This window comes from Spermophilus citellus, assembly GCF_964194105.1.
Source record: "Spermophilus citellus genome assembly, chromosome: 18".
Classification (NCBI taxonomy): domain Eukaryota; kingdom Metazoa; phylum Chordata; class Mammalia; order Rodentia; family Sciuridae; genus Spermophilus; species Spermophilus citellus.
This window is the reverse complement of record NC_138200.1, coordinates 69,297,052-69,311,085: the sequence shown is the minus strand read 5'-3', so window position 1 is coordinate 69,311,085 and position 14,034 is coordinate 69,297,052. Positions and strand designations below refer to the sequence as shown.

The 14,034-nt window shown below is 37.1% G+C and overlaps 1 long non-coding RNA gene across 1 annotated transcript in view; it reads right to left on the bottom strand.

The window, feature by feature from the left end:
* Positions 1–13,628, bottom strand: part of LOC308637939 — a 55,699-nt gene extending 42,071 nt beyond the window's left edge. Inside the window, exon 1 of the long non-coding RNA XR_014019704.1 lies at positions 13,491–13,628. This is a non-coding gene — a long non-coding RNA (uncharacterized lncRNA). The remainder of the gene's footprint in view (positions 1–13,490) is intronic.
* Positions 13,629–14,034: the final 406 nt, after the last annotated feature.

Genomic DNA, 14,034 nt, shown 5'->3' with positions numbered 1-14,034 from the left:
TTGCTTTAATTAAATTTACTTACGAGAGTAAACATTATTTCATATGTTTATGTCTTTTTAAATTTTGTTTTCATTGTAGTTTTTTTATGTTCTCTGTTGCCCTGTTTTCTATTGGAAGTTTGGTCTTTTAAATTCTTAGATTTAAAAATACCTGTATATAATATGGTTATTAGTCTTTTACCTGTGATGAATGTTGTAAATATTTTTTTTTTGAATGTTGTAAATATTTCCCCCAGTTTGACTGTTGTCTTGTGACTTTGCTTTTGGATCAGAATGAATTTTTTACCCATAAGAAATCTTTTAATGTTTTCAAACTATTAGTATTCTTTTATTATATCTGTATTTTGAGAAATGGAGTGTTATTTCCTATGCTCAGAGTAATATATGTACCTATGCTTTACTTTAGTATGATTTCTGTTTTTGCTTATTTGTTATTATTTTTTACATTCTTTATCCATTTGGGTTTATTATTTTGTTTAATATGGAATAATAATCTCAATTTATCTTTTTCCAGATGTCTTAACAATTTGTTGCAGTCGCACTAATTAAAAAGTCCATATTTTTCCCAATGAATTGATAGCAATTTTATTCCATAGTAATGCCACATTTGAGTCAAGTCTATTTCTGTAATTTCTTTCATTCCATATTTTTTGGTCTATTTGTGGGCAGCATTATATTGTTTTAATTTTAGAGAGCTTATACAAAATTTAATGTTTGATGGGGTTATTGCTTATCACTGCTAGATAAAAAAAGAAATTTCCTGATTATTTTTGCATGCCTGTTTTTCCACATTAAGGATAGTATTTACTGTCTACTTTGATTTATAAAGAAAATTTAATACCATTCTTTTACAATGTGTTAATATTATTAATATAACTTCAGGAGAACTGACTTTGTCATAATTATGACTTAGATTTTAAGACTTGAAATCAAGTGGCTTAAATTTAATTCGATATGAAGAAGTAATTTAAGTCATTATTTTATTTAGAGGAGTTTTCTCTGAATAACTATTAGAATTAAAGATAAATTGACTGTTCCCTTTGTGTCTGAAGCCCGCCATTTTTTCAAACTTTTTGTAGGCTTTCTGACCTGGATGTGGAGCCCAGGTTTCTGTGCAATGCAGAATCTGAAAACAAACCACAGGGAGAATGCTGAGAACCCTGAGAGCCAGGAAATGGTACTGTTAACATTCAGGGATATAGCCATTGATTTTACTCAAGAGGAGTGGGAATGCCTTCAGCCTGCTCAGAAAAACTTATATAAAGATGTGATGTTAGAGAACTATAGAAACTTTGCCTTCCTTGCCCTGACTCCTCAAGATACCCAAGAATATTCACCAGAAAAGGGCATAAAACATATATTTCACAAAGTGATAAGTGGAAAATATACAAGTTGTAATATTGACTATTTACAACAAAATAAAATATGGAAAACTACAAGTGAGAGTGAACAACAGAAGTCATATAAAAATTCAGACCTTGTTTACCACCAGAGAATTTATACTGGAGAGAAGCCCTACAAATGTAAAGAATGTGGAAAAGCTTACAGTCGAAAAGAAGGCCTTACTTACCACAGCAGAACTCACACAGGAGAGAAGCCCTACAAATGTAAAGAATGTGGAAAAGCTTTCAGTCGAAAAGAAGGCCTTACTTACCACAGCAGAACTCACACAGGAGAGAAGCCCTATAAATGTAAAGAATGTGGAAAAGCTTTCAGTCGAAAAGAAAGCCTTACTTACCACAGCAGAACTCACATGAGAGAGAAGCCCTATGAATGTAAAGAATGTGGAAAAGCTTTCAGTCAAAAAGAAGGCCTTACTTACCACAGCATAACTCATACTGGAGAGAAGCCCTACAAATGTAAAGAATGTGGAAAAGCTTTCAGTCGAAAAGAAAGCCTTACTTGCCACAGCATAACTCATACTGGAGAGAAGCCCTACAAATGTAAAGAATGTGGAAAAGCTTTCAGTCGAAAATCAAACCTTACTCGCCACAGAAGAACTCACACAGGAGAGAAGCCCTACAAATGTAAAGAATGTGGCAAAGCTTTCAGTCAAAAATCAAACCTTACTCACCACAGCAGAACACACACTGGAGAGAAGCCCTACAAATGTAATGAATGTGGCAAAGCTTTCAGTCAAAAACTAGACCTTTTTAGGCACAGCAGAATGCACACTGGAGAGAAGCCCTACAAATGTAAAGAATGTGGCAAAGCTTTTAGTCAAAAATCATGCCTTAGGTGCCACAGCAGAATGCACACTGGAGAGAAGCCCTACAATTGTAAAGAATGTGGCAAAGCTTTCTATCAAAAATCACACCTTATTCGCCACAGAAGAACTCACACTGGAGAGAAGCCCTACAAATGTAAAGAATGTGGCAAAGCTTTTAGTCGAAAACTATACCTTATTAGGCACAGCAGAAGGCACACTGGTGAGAAGTCCTAGAAATGTAAAGAATGTGGCAAAACATACAGTCAAAACTCACACCTTATTTGCCAAAGAAAAACTCACACTGGAGAGAAGCCCTACAAATGTAAAGAATGTGGCAAAGCTTTCAGTCAAAAATAGACCTTAGGGGCTGGGGATGTGGCTCAAGCGGTAGCGCGCTCGCCTGGCATGCGTGCGGCCCGGGTTCGATCCTCAGCACCACATACCAACAAAGATGTTGTGTCCGCCGAAAACTAAAAAATAAATATTAAAAAATCTCTCTCTCTCTCCTCTCTCACTCTCTCTTTAAAAAAAAAATAGACCTTATTCACCACAGCAGAACTCACACTAGAGAGAAGCACTACAAATGTAAAGATGGTGGCAAAGCTTTCAGTCAAAAAATAGATGTTATTTTCCACAGAAGAATTCACACTGCAGAGAAGTCCTACAATTGTAAAGAATGTTGCAAAGCTTTCAGTTGAAAAATCACACCTTGTTTGCCACAGGAGAACTCACACTGGAGAGAAACCTCACAAATGCAAAGTATGTGACGAAGTTTTTACTCAAATATCAACCCTTATTGCCACAACAGAATTCACATTGGAGAAAAGCCCTACAAATGTAAGGAATGTGGCAAAGCTTTTAGCCATTAAACAGGCCTTATTCACCACAGCAGAACTCACACTGGAGAATAGCCCTACAAATGTGAATAAGTGGAAAAACTTTTAATAAAAAATAAAACTTTATTCACCACAGCAGAAGACACCCTGGTGAATGTAAAATGTAGATAAAGTGATAATACTTTTAAAGAAAAACTAAACCTCATTAACAGAATTTATACAGAAAAGAACCCCTAAAATGAAAACAATGCAGCAAAGCTTTTAATAAGAAATCAATTCTTTTTCAATAAGAAATCAATTCTTTTTCACCACTAAGATATTTATTCTGGAAAGAAGACATAAATGTAGAGAATGTAAAAACATTTTAAATTATATATCATACATTACTAGACATCAGAGAAAACACACTGGAGAGAAGCTTTACAAATGAGACCATCGTATCATTCCTCTAAGAAAGAGTCAACATTTAATCCTCACCACAATAACCATAGAAGAGACAAAGTTTTGAAATGTGAAAATTGACAATGTGACAATGCCTCCAAAATTTATTCACCAATACTCAGCGCTTGTGGATACATACTGGTTAGAGAGAATACAAATGGAAAAAAAAAACATTTCTTAACCACAATGTTTCTTAAACACTACTGATTTTTGGAGAATTCATTGTACCCAGAAACCCTAAATAGTTAAATAATATTTTGAAAACTTATTCAAATTTTAAATTCATTGAACATCTGAAAACTCATACCAGTACTGAACATTGAACAGATTTTGTCCAAAATGTATGCCTTATATAAAAATGAAACATTTATAATAAATACTTTGTCAAATGTGAAAAAAAATAAATAAATTGAAGTACAGATGGGAAGATAAGTTTAGTGCTATTCTCTTTCTTTACTTTCTTAAAATCATAGAATTTTTGGCCTAGAATTATGCTGTTAATAAAAAATCATTGCCAAAATTTATGCATAATAATGGTTCTCCTTAAAAAAAAACATGTGAAGTTAGAGTTTATGCTACTTGAATATTAGAAATTCATAACTTATAACATGACATGAATTTTTTCATTAAAAATGTTTTCTCTCAATTTTGTTATCCAGATTAGTAGGATTTCTTCTCAGTAAAATAATAACAACTTCAATAAAAATGATGGCTTTAACAAAAGTCAATAAGAAAGAAATTCTGTCACTTATATTCAAAAATTATTAACTTCCTATGTTCATATTCAGGTAAAGCATTTTGTTAATTAGCAGAATCCAAAAACTGAGAGTTGAGGAAGTTTTAATAGAATATGTTTTAAGAGGAAAAAATGTCGGGCTGGGTATGTGGCTCAAGCGGTAGAGCGCTCGCCTGGAGTGCGAGTGGCCCGGGTTCTATCCTCAGCACCACATACCAACAAAGATGTTGTGTCCGCCGAGAACTAAAAATAAATATTAAAAAAATCTCTCTCTCTCTCTCTCTCTCAAAAAAAAAAAAAGAGGAAAAAATGTCAAGGATGAGGATATAAACATCTACCTATAATATATTGATAGTATATATCTATAGTATATTTAAAGTATAGATGTAATATGCGGGCTGGGGATGTGGCTCAAGCGGTAGCACGCTTGCCTGTCATGCGTGCGGCCCGGGTTCGATCCTCAGCACCACATACCAACAAAGATGTTGTGTCCGCCGAGAACTAAAAATAAATAAATAAATATTTAAAAAAAATTCTCTCTCTCTCTCTCCTCTCTTTAAAAAAAAAGATGTAATATGCATAATATGTAAATATATGCTTATGTATATGTGTATATATATTTTATACATATATATGTATACATATTTAAATCAAAGCACTGACAGCAATCACACAAAATTGAAAACATCTCATAAACTTATAAGAAATCTTGTAATAACTGTTCCCTTTAACAAATGTATAATGGTTAATGGCTGGGGATGTAACTTAGTGGCAGAGTGCTTACTAGCATGTATGAAGCCCTGGGTTCGATCCACAGTACCATTATCATAAAAAGTGAAATCTTGTGGGCTGGGCATGTTAACTTTGTGGTTTTGCAGTTGTTCAGCATGTGTGAGGCCCTGGATTCAATCCCCAATACTCACAAAATACATCAAATGTATAATGGTTAAAGCCAGATGTTGAGAGCCACAGCCAAAGGGGCCCCAGCAAACTTCCAGCTGCCAGCAAACTTCCAGCTGCCAGCTGATGATTGGCTCACAGCGGCCCCAGCAACATCTAGCTGATTGGCTCCTCTGCGGTGATGTTCATTGGGCCGTTTGCCCGCCCTTCAGACTGCCAGCTGATGATTGGCTCACAGCGGCCCCAGCAACATCTATCTGATTGGCTCCTCTGCGGTGATGTTCATTGGGCTGTTTCCCTGCCCTTCAGACCACGGAGCTGCTCATTGGGGCTGATAACGCCAAGGTCGCGGATTCGATTCCCCGTATGGGCCACCAAATGCTGCAGTCTGGCTGGGCACAATTCAGGAGCCACTTGTCAAAAGAAATTAACTTTATTTTTAGAACTACACACGCCAAACAAAACAGCGCCTCAGGAAAAAACCCTCAGAGCCCAACTGCCACCACTGGCTTCCCACAAGCTTCTCACCTAACACCAGCCTCTCCACCTCCCACAATCCTCCTGCTCTTGAGGCCGTTGGGCTGGGTTGCATGGGCGGAGCCAAAGAAGTCCCCCAATGAGCAGCTCCGTGGTCTGAAAGGGAGGGAAACAGCCCAATGAACATCACGGCAGAGGAGCCAATCAGCTAGATGTTGCTGGGGCCACTGTGAGCCAATCATCAGCCGGCAGCTGGAAGTTTGCTGGCAGCTGGAAGTTTGCTGGGGCCCCTTTGGCTGTGGCTCTCAACATCCAGAGACTATGGGGATCACTCCTTGATCTTTGTTGTTACATAGAGGCTCTTCCTACCACTGGGTAGGGTTAATACTTGGCATGTATAAAACTTTGCTAAAGAAACTTTGTGAGAGTTCTTGTGTCCTAATTATTTCTTGTCTTCTGTAATTTACAGAAATTATTTTTGGATTATAAAATGTTTTAAACATGGAAAGAGAATTTTTTTATAAATTAATTATAATACAGTCATTCAAATTATATTCAAATTAATCTCTTTCTAATTAGAATTTTTTTGAACACATTATTTTGTTATTTCGGTCAATGGTAATTTTGAAAACATCAGTTTTTGGAGTTATGTAGAACTTCTAAAGGTTGACAGATTTCATTATGTAATATCAAATAATCACATGGTAACACCACCAAAAATCTCTTTTTAAAAAGACTTTAAATGCTAGGAGACTATTAGTATCCTGGTGGAGATAAATGCTTTCAAAATTTGAGGTTTTGCTAGAAAGTTTGAATTTTATCATTGTCAAAAAATGCTACCGGTTGTTTTCCTTGAAGGGAATGGCTTGGTTGGTTCAGGATGCATCTCATTCACACAAGGGCTTTTCTTCTGAAGTATCAATTCATCTTGATACACAGTGGGAATGTTTTATGCATACTTCCCATTCATCATTAAAATTGATTGTAATCAGTAATTGAGTTTTTTTTCCTAGGTATCAGGGATTGAACTCAGGGGCACTCAACTACTAAGCCACATCCCCAGCCCTACTTTTTGTATTTAGAGACAGAGTCTCTCCAAGTTGCTTAGTGCCTTGCTTTTACTGAGATTGTCTTTGAACTCATAGAATCTTAAAACAGAAGAAGGAGCTAAAGGGATACAGACTTTGTATGTACCAGCCAGTAAACTGAACTTCTGATTTCAGGGTTCACATTTAGGTTGTTTAGTAGAGACATTACATGTGCTTTTCAAGACCAGAGATTATATCTTTATAAAACACCACACCACTACCTTGGGTCATTAGCAAACTAAAGATTATAGTACCTAGATAGTTGTTGGGACTTGATTGTTTTTGATTCTTCAGTTTTGAATGGCAAGAATTACATTTCACCATCCTGAATTAAAGTCTGCTAAGTATGAGATGTATTTCTGCCTTTCTGTTTATACCCTATGACAACATCCCTAACATCATGTATCCAAGGGCAGAAGTTGAAGGAATATTTTCCATGGAAGTAAAGTAATCAGTCAAAATTTGGAATCACTCCTAGTTCTTTGGAAATAAAGTTAAATAATCTGAAAGCAGATTATTTTTGTATAAGAATTTTAATTAATTAGTTCAGCAAATAGCTTTAACTTTTCAGAAATATTTCTCAAAAATAGGCATTAAAATCTTCCCACCTCCTCCTTCTAACCCCATATTCTTAACAGGTTTATTACAACTGATTGTTAAATATGCTGTCTCATTGCTTGATAATGTGGTTGAGGGGCAGACTAATCCATTGTTAGCTCTTCCTGCACAGTGAAATTCTGCTTTATCTACATTCTCAATTGGGACTTACTCTTTGCTCTTAATGAGCCTATGACTAAGATGTGTAGTTGACACATCTTTCGCCGACATGATTATTAATATTTTCTCGAGAGTTTTTTTCCCCCTGCTTCTATTTCTTAGGAAATACCCACCTACTTGACCTCTGGCTGGAACTCTCCTTCAAGCACATGCATATTTATAGTGATTTTGACAAAAGAAGTAGAATAAAAGTAGTTCCACAAATGGGACTTATGTATACAATTTGAGTTTAATTGTTTTTCAAAAGTTAGAAAATGTAGAATAACTTCTAGGGTCAGATATTATTTTATATTTTTTCATGCATTATAAATCCAAATGACTGTTTTGCAAGGTTTGGTCAGACCAATTAATGACTGTCTCAATTGTGTTTAATTTGCTTTTTTATCTTTTTCTTCTTAACAAAATAATGGTGCTTTATATCTCCATTAGTACCTCATTTTTCCTCCTATGAATCTAGAAATAAATGAAAAATGAATTAAATAGGACTTATATTGTTATTTTATTTTATTTATTTTTTTAAAGAGAGAGTGAGAGAGGAGAGAGAGAGAGAGAGAGAATTTTTAATATTTATTTTTTAGTTCTCGGCAGACACAACATCTTAGTTTGTATGTGGTGCTGAGGATCGAACCCGGGCCGCACACATGCTAGGCGAGTGCGCTACCGCTTGAGCCACATCCCCAGCCCATTATATTGTTATTTTACAACTGCTAAGAAGGAAATGTCCAGAAATAAATGATTGCAAGGATACATTTAGAATGTCTCAATGTCTTAAGAGTCAATACTTGTGTTTTGACTCAAAGTGATTCTCCCCAGAATGTTCACAATAGGTTAGGAATGGAATTTGAAACATATTACTATGTATCTAGCTCTTTAAAGATTATGGTGCCCTTTTCTTCTTTTTATGTATCTTGTTTTGGAATACTTTTGATGTGTATTCAATTTCAGTTAAATTCATTAAGTATTATACATGTTTTCTTAAAAGTACTTAAATCTCAGTGCAGAAAATATTTTAACATAATGTGGCCCATTTCTAAGGCAACACAATTCCCAGGGAGACCAATCACTTTTATTTGCAGGTACTTGGGACAAAACTTGAACACTCCCGTAAGTCACATCTTCCTCAGTCATTTTTCTTTTTATCATGTTTGTAATCCTGGACTACAGAATGATATTTGGTTAAAAATATCATTATACAGATTTCTTATTATTGTTTTATATTGGCTTATTGAATTCACTATTTCCTGCACATAAAAATTTCCTTGGCTTTGTTAGCTTGTTTCTCTTTTCCAAGTTGAGTTAAGGGGGAACCTGAAAATGGACAATGTCAAATTTGATAAATAGACCAAGGAACTTAGCAGACTCTTCTCAGAAGATGATATGCAATTAATCAACAAATACATGAAAAAAATGCTCAACATCTCTAACAATTAGAGAAATGCAAAAAAAAAAAAAAAAAACTACTCTAAGGTTTCATCTCACTCCAGTAAGAATGGCAGGTATTAAGAATACAAACAACAGGGTTGGGGTTGTAGCTCAGAGGTAAAATGCTTGCCTAGCACATGCAAGGCCCTGGGTTCAAACCTCAGCACAACATAAAAAATAAATAAATGAAATAAATGTATTATTTCTGACTGCAACTAAAAAATAAATATTTAAAAAAAGAATACAATAAGTATTGGTAAGGATGAGGGGAAAAATGTACACTGATACATTGCTGGTGGGACTGCAAATTGGTGCAGCCCATATGGAAAACAGTATGGAGATTCCTTGTAAAATTGGAATGGAAGCACCATTTGACCCAGCTATCCCACTCCTTGCACTATATCCCAAAGACTTAAAAATAGCATACTACATGAACACAGCCACATCAGTGTTTATAGCAGCACAATTCACAATAGCTAAACTATGGATCCAATCTAGATGCCCTTCAGTAGATGAATGGATAAAGAAAATGTGGTATATAAATACATGATAGAGGGCTGGGGATGTGGCTCAAGCGGTAGCGCGCACGCCTGGCATGCGTGCGACCCGGGTTCGATCCTCAGCACCACATAGCAACAAAGATGTTGTGTCTGCCGAGAAGTAAAAAATAAATATTAAAAATTCTCTCTCTCTCTCTCTCTCTCTCTCTCTCTCACTCTCTCTCTCCCCTCTCTCACTCTCTCTTTAAAAAAAATACATGATAGAATATTACTCAGCAATAAAATAGAATGAAATCATGGCATTTGCAGGTATATGGATGGAATTGGAGAATATAATGCTAAGTGAAGTTAGCCAATCCCCCCAAAGCAAATGTCAAATGTTTTCTTCTCTCATATAAGGAGGCAGATTCATAGTGGAGTTGGGTGGGGGAGCATGGGAGAATTCAACAAACTCTAGATAGGGCAAAGGGGTGGAAGGGAAAGGGAAGGGGCATAGGGGTAGAAAAGATGGTGAAATGAGATAGACATCATTAACCTAAATACATATATGAAAACATGAATGGTATGAATATAGTATGCATACAACCAGAGACATGAAAAATTGTGCTCTGTATGTGTAATATGAATTATGATACATTCTGCTGCCATATATAACAAATTAAAATTTAAAAAAAATTTTAAAGATTAAAAATAATTTAAAGTTGACGTGTTCCTTCCTCCAATATCTAAATCAAATTTGATATATAAGAGTATGTATAGGGTTGTTGTGGGAGTACAAATATGTAGGGGATGACACAACTGCTGATAACCTCAAAAGTAGACACTAGAATAATTTCTAGACAAGATTAGGGGAGCTATGTAGGGCCAATAGGCATATTGTCAAATTCCAGGACAGAAAACATGGCCAGAATTACAGCATCCCCTGTCTCCAAAATATATGGAAGATGGATATAACCAGGCCTGTCTGAGCACCTGATCAAAGTGTGTTGGTATAGTTATTTCAACTCATGAAAATGTCACAGAGAGATGAATGCATCCTCCATGTCATGGGGCCCTTAGAAACACCAGGTAGGAGAATGGAACTCAGCTAATGGGTTGACAAGCAAGTGACCTTACCTCACTTTCTTGGCAATGGAACATGCAGAAGTTGAAATCCAGGTAGTAGGCAACCAGAGCCAAACACAATCCTAATCTGTTCAATTGTTTTGAGTCAGCAAGTACAGAGTCATACATTCATGGCAAATGCTAATCTGTGGATTTGCAAAGCAAGGAAAGCACAGAGTAGGGGCCTTTCCTGAGAATGAAGTTGGTGAATTCTCCTGTGTCATGACAACTCTGGTGAGTATGCCCAAAGAGACCAGAGCTGAGACAAGACACAGGTGAACATAGTTTAACCCACCAGTCATATGACACTAGGATAGACACAAAACATCTCCAGGGGTGTGTGTATATGTGTGTGTGTGAGAGAGAGAGAGAGAGAGTGTGTGTGTGTGTGTGTGTGTGCATGTTTTCACATGTGTGTTTATATTTGTGTTTATATTTCTGTTTATGTCTAATATTCCCTGTGAAAATGAAGGGGAAAGTCATTTGTTACATTTTCATTGATGGTATTGTAGTGAGTCATTTTTCTGCTGGCTACTGTTTTTTAAGTTGATGTATCCCTCTTAATATATCATACTAGGGAGAAGAGAAAAAATTGTATCAATGGATGTGTGCTGTTTAGTGGAAACATTCCCAGCACTCATCCTACAAATTTAAGAATAACCTACTGCTTGCCTGTGGATGGATAACACCTATAATGTCCATGACTTTCTGTATTCCTCCTGAAATTTGGTCAGTACCCTGAAGGATTTCATGGTTTTGAGTAATATACATACAAACATACATACATATATATATTAAATTTTATGTTATATATTATAATATAATGTTATATATACAATATTATATAATTATATATTATATATACAATATTATACACACACACACACACACACACACACACACACACACACCACCTCCAAGCCCTGTGAAATGGCCATTTGTTGGCTTGGTGAAAAGAATACTGAGTATCACTGTGAAACTCAGAAATCACTCTGAAAGGTATGGTTTTCATAGAAGGACCTTGCTTGGAAAGGAAAAAAATAAGAGAGAGTGAGAGAAATGAGTTATGGTAGATGGGGTAGAGGGAGGGGAGGGGAGGGGAGGGAAGGGGAGGGGAGATAGGAAGGGGGGATAGTTTTGTAGTTTTCATTGTATAGGTCCTTCACCTCTTTTGTTAGGTTGATTCCCAAGTATTTCTTTTTTTTTTTTTTTTTTTTTGAGGATATTGTGAATGGGGTGGTTGTCCTCATTTCCATTTCAGTGGATTTGTCACTGATATACAGGAATGTCTTTGATTTATGCGTGTTGATTTTATATCCTGCCACTTTGCTGAATTCATTACAAATGAACAGTTAAAGAAAGCATGGTTTATACACACAAAAGAGTTTTACTCAGCCATAAAGAAGAATGAAATTATTGCATCTGCTGGTAAATGAATGGAACTGGAGAACATCCTGCTAATTGAAATAAGCCAGACTCAGAAAGGCAAGGATCAAATGTTTTATATACAGAAACTAGAGATAAATAAGGAAATATCAAAAGAGGGAGCTCTCATGAAGATAAAAGGGAAGTCAGTGGAATAGAAGGGGATGTAGCAGGAAAGAAGAGGGATGGGAAAAGAGAGGAACTGCAGAATGAAACTGACCAAATGACATAAGTACATATATGACTATACCACAGTGAATCCCCCATTCATGTATATCTATAAAACACCAACTTATCAAAACAATAAATAAACAGAAGGAAGACCACTAGAAAAAGGGGAGAAGGAGGAAGGAAGTGGAGAGGGAAAATGGAAATACTGGCATGAAATTGAACAAATTATATTCCATGCATGTCCACATGCATCAAGATGGACCCCATGGGGTTGGGACTGTAGCTCAGTGGCAGAGCGTTTGCCTCGCAAGTGAGAGGCACTGGGTTCAATCTTCAGCACCACATAAAAATAAATAAAGATAATGTGTCCATCTACAACTAAAAAAATTGTTTAAAAAAATGGACCCCACTATTATGTATAAGTAAAATGCATTAATAAAAACATTTTCAAAAGAGGGGGAAATGCACATATACTGACAAATAAACTGCATTTTTCTCAACCAAAGAAAAATGTGGTTCATGAGTTTAATTCCATGAAAGCCATGGAAAAAACTTTCTTAATATTTTTAGATGTAGATTGAACAAATACCCTTATTATATTTATATGTAGTGCTGAGGATCAAATCCAGTGTCTCACAAATGCTAGGCAAGCACTCTACCAGGAAGCTACAGCCCCAGCCCTGGAATACATTTTTAATAAATAATTTGTTACAAATAAGGACCTGACAGCTGTGTGCCACATGTTGCTCCGGGCACCCTGGAGGATTCTGGCAGTGTAGTCTAGTGTTTGGCCCATACAGCCCTCACCCCAGAAGCCTATGGAGGCTGAAAGTAGCACATACCCCCAGGATTCTGGCTAGTTAGTCCAGTATTCTACAACATAGCCCTCATTGCAGAGGGTTTTAGGATCTGCAGGCTACATCATCACACAGGAACCCCTAGGAATTCTGGGAAGTGTAGTCTGATGTTCTGCCCTTGCAGCCTTCACCACAGAGGATCTGGGAGCTGGAGGCCCCCAAGGATGAGGGACATTGTATTCTGGTGCTATGTTGATGCAGACCACACTATAGTGGCACCTTGGAGCGCTGAGCCCCCCAGGAATTCTGGGTATTGTAGTCCATTTACTCAGGCAGCCCTGACCTCAGAGGTCTCTGAGAGCTGTGGGCCATTGATTATTCTGGGTAATACCATCCATGCTATCTAAGTGGACTCCACCATCAAGGCTTCTTGGATTTGCCTGGAGACCCCAGATGAATTTGTGTACTCAATAAAAAGCTTGCAGCCCTCAACAAGAAGGTGTCTGGGAGCTCCATTCCCCGAGGGATTCTGGGTAGTGTAGTCTAGCCTTCTGCCTGCAAAGTCCTCACTGTGGAAGTCTCTGGGAGTTTCAGGTTGCACACTTACCTGGATAACACCTCACCCCAAGGATTCTGGGTAGCATAGTTAAGTTCTTTGTCGGGCTGGGGATGTGGCTCAAGCAGTAGCACGCTCGCCTGGCATGCGTGCGGCCCGGAGTTCGACCTCAGCACCACATACAAACTGAGATGTGTCCGCCAAAAACTAAAAAATAAATATTAAAAAAAAAAAAAAAGTTCTCTGCCTTACCATTCTCACTATACAGGATCCTTGGAGCAACAGCCCCTGAAGGTTGTGAGTGATGTAACCCAGTGTTTTGCCCACTCACTGCAGAGGATTCTGGGAGCTAAAGTCCCCATAGGATTGTGGGTAATGCAGTCCAATGGCTTGGCCACTCAACACAGAGTGTTCTGGGAGCTGTAGACCCTGAGATTATTGGTAATGTAGTGTTTCAGCTCAGTTGCCAGGAAGAATCCGGGAGCTGCAGCCCCTGAGGGTTCTGGGTAATGTAGGATAGTGTTTTGCCTGCGCATCCCTGCTGGGAGAACCATAGAAGCACCAGACCCCATGCTTTCCCTAGGACTTGAAGAGT